We start from the raw sequence: 7,738 nt of genomic DNA on the forward strand, positions 1-7,738 counted from the left end.
CACATCCCAAACAACTGCTAAACAATCAAGTATTAGCAAATAAAGAAACCTAAAATGAAGAAATGGCACCTCAGATGATTATAAGGAAAACACCAAAAAAGTACATCAAAGTAAATCATTTTATATAAATCCAGAAAAACAAACAAAAAGCGCTCAGGGGTAACTCTGAGATATTTGGTCGGTGCTCTTTGGGTAAGGGATTCATCAAAACATCAACAGAAATTAGTCCAAGGCACTCGGAAAATGTGGAAAATGTAAAAAGCCTTTATTCACATGGCTTAATCTTAAAAGAAAAAGGAACGCATAGGTTTCTTTTAAGATTAAGCCATGTGAATAAAGGCTTTTTAAATTTTCCACATTTTCCGAGTGCCTTGGATTCATTTCTGTAAATCATTTTATTATTTATTATCCTTAATTATTCTTTGCTTAGTATTCTTAAAATTGATGTGTTAAAAATGTACACATAATTATAATATGTATTGTAGTGACCTTCTGTATTATTTTCAGTGGATGTCTGTCTGGAATACTCGATTCTGATTGGTCGGTCGCTATATTCCGGTATGTTATTTCCAGTTAGAGTTTTTCTCAGTGGCTTTGGTGCATTTCTCACAACACTATTTACCTTTGCACAACAGTTAATGCATTTCTCAAAACAATTATTCATTTGTGCACATCATAGGAGCTGTTTATCATTTCTTCCAACAAATTGCAGATGCTTTTGGACATGTATCAACTGCTTTCATACAACTCTCTGCTGTTTAATAACATTATCATTTGCTTATGTCATGTCAGTCAAAATGAACTAAACTTGTGAATGCTGAATAGTCATTCCATATAAAACTGATAGTCCTCATTTCATTACTCGAGTCATTACATACAAAAATGTTGAACTAGTCTAAATCTGTCAAGCTATTTTATATATAAAAAAAAGTTAAATCTTTTTTTTCCTGAAAATGTCTTCTAAATTGAACAATTTCATGAATGATTTACAGAAATATGTATGTTGTAGGTTCAGTTCCAATATGTACTGCAGTATAGTTCACAGTAGTGCACAGCTCTACCTGAAGGGAGTTCATGTTTGTTGTCAATAAGGGTGTGTTTATTCTTTTGCACAATGCTGTGAATAAATTAGAATTGCAAAGAGCACATGCAGTAAACATGTGTAACACACATATTCAATGTCTTGTACTCAGATACCTCTAAGACTTTTCATCTTGATCACACTGACACTTTCATTGACATCAATACTTGCTTTTGAGGAATGAGCTCTCCATTTTGAGCAAGTGACACACTTTTGCAGGTTATCAACTGGGTTTTGCAGTTTGTGCTAATTGTTTTGAGAAATGCATTAACTGTTGTGCAAATGTAAATAGTGTTGAGAGAAATGCACCAAAGCCACTGAGAAAAACTGTTAATGGACAAAATTCTATCGTCATTTACTCACCCTTTACTTCAGGGGTGTCCAAACTCGGTCCTGGAGGGCCGGTGTCCTGCAGATTTTAGCTCCAACTTGCCTCAACACACCTGCACGGATGTTTCTAGAAAGCCTAGTAAGTGCTTGATTAGCTAGCCCAGGTGTGTCTGATTGGGGTTGGAACTAAACTTTGCAGGACACCGGCCCTCCAGGACCGAGCTTGGACATGCCTGCTTTACTTGTTTACAAAGTTGGATCCTGAAACCATTGACTCCCATGTTTGTTTTTCCTACTGAAGTCATTTGTTACAGATTTTCAGTTTTCTTCAAAATATCTTCACTTGTGTTCAACAGAAGACAGAAACTCATAAAGGGTTGGAAGCTCTTGAGAATGAGTAAATAGTGAGTAAATTTTCCTTTTAGAGTGAACTATCCCTTTAAGATCCACTGAAACTATAACAGGCTCATCCTGGTTGGTACTTCGAGTCATCTTTGACGGTCAGAGCAAAAATTGCCTTCAGATGTCTTGATTTAATATTAGTATAATATGAATTATATTAGAAGATATTTAATATATTAGAATGTTGAGGAGTAGCCTAATAAAGCTGATTCTGTATATTAATGTGGATTCAGCTATAAATTTTTCTGCCGGATAATTACTTCAAGCAGCGAGATTATTGTGGGTTAATCAGATATAGATGTTAGTACTTTCTCAGAAAAAAGGTCAAAACTGTAGTTTTTAGGGTACAAGTGACCATCACTGGGGTGGTAGCTTTACGGGTTCAATTTTGCACCTCTATTTATTATGCATTATCATGCATTCACAATGGTATAAACCATTATGGGGGTCAAATCTATATTTATATGTTCTCCTATTTTAATTATTGTTATTATTATTTAAGATACAGATCAGTGAAAGTATTTCTCCCTATTTAAAGGGCTGAGCACACACGCATCTTGTTTTGACGTGGCTTTGGGGTATCAAGCATTAAGGGGGTCAAACCCCCCTGTAATTCCACCCTGAGTGTGTCCTTCATTTAGAGTCCTTCACTAAGGCTTCAGCTGCTTCTGCTGGTTGTAATAGTGGAGAAGAGCTGCATTGAGCAGGAAATGAAGTCAAATGAAGCTCTTGGGGTTTGATCTGCTCACTGGAGACGCAGCTGCACTGATCTGAGACCAGCAGAATCACTGAAGCTCACAATGCAAAGCAGATTTACACACCAAACTCACACTTTCACTTCTGCTTCTGACAGATCAGTGATGAGGAATACATTCAGCATCAGTTTCAGATGAAGGAGCTGCTTAAAAAGAGCTCAAATGACTTTAAAATGGAGTTCAGTGTTCAACAACAAACTAATATTGATTATTCTGAGATCAGTTTCCTCAGATAGAAGCGCTGATCACAGTCTAGTAGAGTCAGATTTGAGTCAGAACTCAGTGTGTTGATCTGTGTAGTGTGTGTGTGTTTGACCTCTGTGTGTCAGTAGAGTGTTCAGTGTTTGAGCTGCTCCAGGATCAGTTCAGTCTCTGTGACTCTGACTGACTGACGGAGGTTTTTGTACCACTCTTTATCAAACACTGGACCATAATCGAAATTCATACAGTAATAATGTCCAGCATCTTCAGTCTGGACTCCACTGTTTCTCCGCTGCACATCCTGAGAAACAAATCAGTATTACAATAATAATTTAAAAGTCAGTTTTATAAAATATAACTTAAGTTATAATTTAACAAATATAAACTGTTCACCTTGCAGTGTGAAGCTGTATGACAGAGTCCAGATGAAGAAGATGATGAAGGTCATGATGATGAAAATTGTTGTGTGTGTCAGTGATGAACTCACACTGTCAAATGAATGCCACCCTAAAGGTTTCTTAACAAATTAAGTTAAAGAACTATTTTATTAAATAATTGTAAAATGATTTTTAGGATTATAATATATATATATATATATTATTTCCAGTCTAGCAGTTTACCTGGTCTTTCTGGGAAACTTCTGCTTAAAGTGTAGCTCACTTATTTTGGGAATGTCCTTTTGTTCAATGTTTTTGAATTAAAATGCTTTTCTGAAAATTCTTTCATGATTCAAAATAATCCTAATCATTGTTTAAGACTTAATCAACAACTTGTTTTGGGTTTTACATTGATATATTGGAAAGTTTTATATCTATAAATATAAATTCCTTTTTAGCATATTCAAACAAGAAGTATTAGCCTAGAGCAGAGGTGGGCAAACTGCGGCCCGCTGAACACTTTCATCCGGCCCGCGAGGGAGTTTTTAAAATGCTGCTTCTGAGTAACAGTTATGTTGTAGAATTAGTAAATTAATGATGCAATACAAGTGAATGCCATATGGTGGCAGTATTGCACGCGGTACCCTTAGCGCAACCAGTAGAATTAGAGCACACTCTCGGACGTTAAAATGCACTCGAGCGCTAAATGACTGAAAATGAGTCATGCAAACACAATGCACTCTGAATGCCATGTGTTTAAAGAAGAATGAACAACAAACTACTTCACCAATATCAGACAGAAAGCGCTAGGTGTAATATGCCAAGAAAGTACTGCTGTTTTTAAAGACTACAACCTAAGAGGCCGATCACAGCGAACGCGCATTTACGTTCCAACACCGCGAGGTGCAGCCATAGACTGTAAAATATAGGGTAGGGATGGCTGACGTGAAACTGACGGTTCGACACTGTGCCGAGATCCCGAAGCGCAAGTGTTTCGAAACACTGTACCTAAGCATGATCCGAAACACACAGGTCACGTGACTAAAGTGTTTCGAAACACCTGGTCACGTGACTAAAGCGATTCAAAGCATCGATCAGTTCAGAAGCGAGACTTGGAGAATCTGCATTTGACTGACAGGGTCAAACTTATGGTTTTGACTTGTATGGCCTAGTGGACTGTCCGTGTGCATGTTCTTACTGACTTCATATGACTTTTGGGTTCGAATCCCGACTTGTACAAATACTCCAAAATCGTGATTTTATGTATTTTAATCATGTTACTGTTTATGGTGTAGTCTAGATAGGATACAGCTGCTGATACGCCATCAATTTAGCATCATTTTTGTAACTAAAACAATAATGAATATTTTACAGTACTGTGATGGTTGGGTTTAGAGTTGTGGTAGACGGTAATAAAATACAATAAATGGGAAAGTTAATGAATAATATAAATAATTCTTGTTAACTTCTGTCCACAACTGTATCTGATCTAGCAACAACCCTGTTTTATGACCGAAACAAGCTATATTTATTCACAAAGTGTTTATTCGGATGTCAGACCAATGTTGAAACAAAACAATACACGAACAAAGCATCTCAAACTGATTTAAAAGCATTTTAAAATAACTGTATCAGACTGGATTCGAACCAACAATCCGCGCATGGAAGTCAGGAACCCTAACCACTCCACTATATCCCTCGAGGCTTCGATTATACAAAGTGGGGTTTAATACCTCAATTTGCTCAACTGTTCTTTGCTGAAACTGTTCCAGTGCAATACAAAAAAATGACCACTAGGCGTCACTGTAGAGTGAGGTTTCGAAACTTCGACACATTTGCTTCAACTGTTTCAGTGTTTCACGAAGCCTCGCTTTGCCCACCACTAATATAGGGTGCAGCGCACTGTCTTTCTCTTGACAAGAAATAAAGGAGCGCCGTGTGCTTTTTTTATGTCGTTAGCCAACGACTGAATCAGCTGGGTATTTTGCGAGTGTTACAGACATCCCAAGTCTCGCGGAAGTTCCAGAAGTCTCCCGTAAATGCAGAGATTCCCGGATACCCGCAAACGAGTGATAATCTCCCGGAAATCACGCGTCTCCCTCCCGGTCCTCATGTAAGTTGCGCACCCTTCTCAGCCCTCACCACCGGATCCCTCCTCACACGTCGCGCGCACTCTCCGCACTATACCCCCTCCGGGATGTCTGATATTAATATAACTTTATTTTCAGGCTCATTGTTCACATTAACACACTCATAATAACATGACTTGGAATAACAAAGACTGAGATTCTTCCTCCGCTTTATCTCATAGTTTTATAATGGTTGATATGAGCATATTAATACAAGCTCAAATGAGATTATTGTGAATTTAACTCATATAATAATTGCTGTTTAATTGTGTTCATTTTTGTCTTAGAATATATTTTCCATGCATACATCTACTTTAAACAGTTCTTTTATCAAAGATTTGTGATTTTGTCAAGTTTTATGATGATTAATCTGTATATTCTAAAAGCAGTGCAAATTAGATCATTGTCTTTTTATTTGACTGAATAATAAACTTTAATAATAATTTTTAATGTGTTAATATGAAATGTTTTCTATCAGACAATATCTTTTCTATTCTCCACTGTAAAAAAATTACATCATTATTATTATTGTTACTATTATTATTGTTGTTATTATTAATATTATTATATTTTAAGGGATTATTATTATTTTATTGTTTTATGATGATTGATAAGGAAATATTAATAGCAGTGCTAATTCATTTGACTTGTAAATTTGACTCAATAATAACTATTTTTAAAATCTGTTTTGTGTTAATGTGACATGTTTCTGTCTGATATTACATGTTTCATGCCTGCTGCCACTATAAATAAGTTATTGTTTGAAGGATTTGACATGTGGCCCTTCACTTGGTTTGGAAAACTCGATGTGGCCCTCGGGTTAAAAAGTTTGCCCACCACTGGCCTAGAGTGATGTTTAAACTCATAGAATTTGTGCTAATTGCTTTGTATTTATTAGGCCTGTTCGTTTTTATGTTTATATTCCCCTCTCGTTTCCCCTTATTTCTCTTATGCATTTACATTTAACTCATAATTATTGTTTAAAAATGAACTTTAGGTTTGTAGAGACCGTATTCTGTTTTATTTGTAAATCTCTTGTTGTTATATATATATATATATATATATATATATATATATATATATATATATATATATATATATATATATATAAAAGGTAAAAAATTACGATGATGCCTCGTGATCGGTCATGACTTCCGCAAACTTTAAGCCCCGAAGCGTCCAGCTGTCCGGTTTGACGGCTCCGCCCCCGCCTGCGCTCGGCTAATCTCGTTGATCACCGGCTGCAGCTGTGCCTCATGTCGAACGCACCTATTGACTTCTGCTCATAAGCTCATCAGACCCTCATCAAGATCAGCTGAAAGATTAATGAGAATTAAACAGCTTCTGAAATAATCAATGAATAGACATTGATGGAGACTCTAGATTCATCTGTAAGATTCATATGCGATTGGATTTGTGAATCTTTTGCTAGACAGTGATCTGATTCAGTTCACAGTTCAAAGTTTAAGATTCATTTCAGAATTATATGCTTTATGGGATTTAGGCTGATTATGATTTCTGCTTTAATTTTGTAATTTTAAATGCATATACAGAAATATTAAAGTGCTTTTCATACAGTGTAGGTAAATAAATGAACGTTTGGCTGTTTCCTGCATCAAGTGTATTGAAAGTAAACACACAAATACTTTCTTTATGCTGCAGGCTGTTGACATATGACAGAGTTCAACGTGTTCATGAAACATTTTAGACCTAAGCTCAGCTAAAAACTGACATATTCCACATTTATTATGAAATACAGTTTTAAAATGATTTCCAGTGCACTGAGAACTCTGAATTAGTAAAATATAACAATATTACCTGAATTCGGTTTCCTCAAAGTCTCCTAAATGAAGAATAAATTATTGATATCCTAAGACTCTTTACATGTAGACGACAAATGACAGCAATAAAACAGTATTATTCTGTCAAAGAAACAGCTGGAGTTTCCACACAGGGACTGTTTTCCTCCAGCACTAGTGTAGGTGTCATAAGCTGCAGCTTTCTGAATGTTTTACTCTGGTTTACTGGAGACTGTAGTGTTGTTTGAGGCGTCGTGTGTTTATTTGATCATCAGATCATCATCAGCTCTTGAGGAAAACAGTCAATCGATTCACCGTCAGACTGAACAGATTCAGTGATGCTGAATAATGAACTTCTGATCATGAATAAACACAGTCTGTCTCTTTCAGTGGGATTTTTACTAAAAAATAAATATTCACTGTACAAATGTGATCAAACATATAATTGATTTTAAAATATTAGGAGTGAAGATGAGACTATAGTCTAAAAATACATTACAAAACTCAAATTATCTTCAAAAAACACTAATAAAGGTCAAATAAACTTTATATTAAAACTATATTGTGTGTTTCTGCATTGCTGTTTCAGTGTTTGAGCTGCTCCAGGATCAGTTCAGTCTCTGTGACTCTGACTGACTGATGGAGGTTTTTGTACCACTCGTTA

The sequence above is a fragment of the Danio aesculapii genome, chromosome 24 (assembly GCF_903798145.1).
Source record: "Danio aesculapii chromosome 24, fDanAes4.1, whole genome shotgun sequence".
NCBI classification, from domain to species: domain Eukaryota; kingdom Metazoa; phylum Chordata; class Actinopteri; order Cypriniformes; family Danionidae; genus Danio; species Danio aesculapii.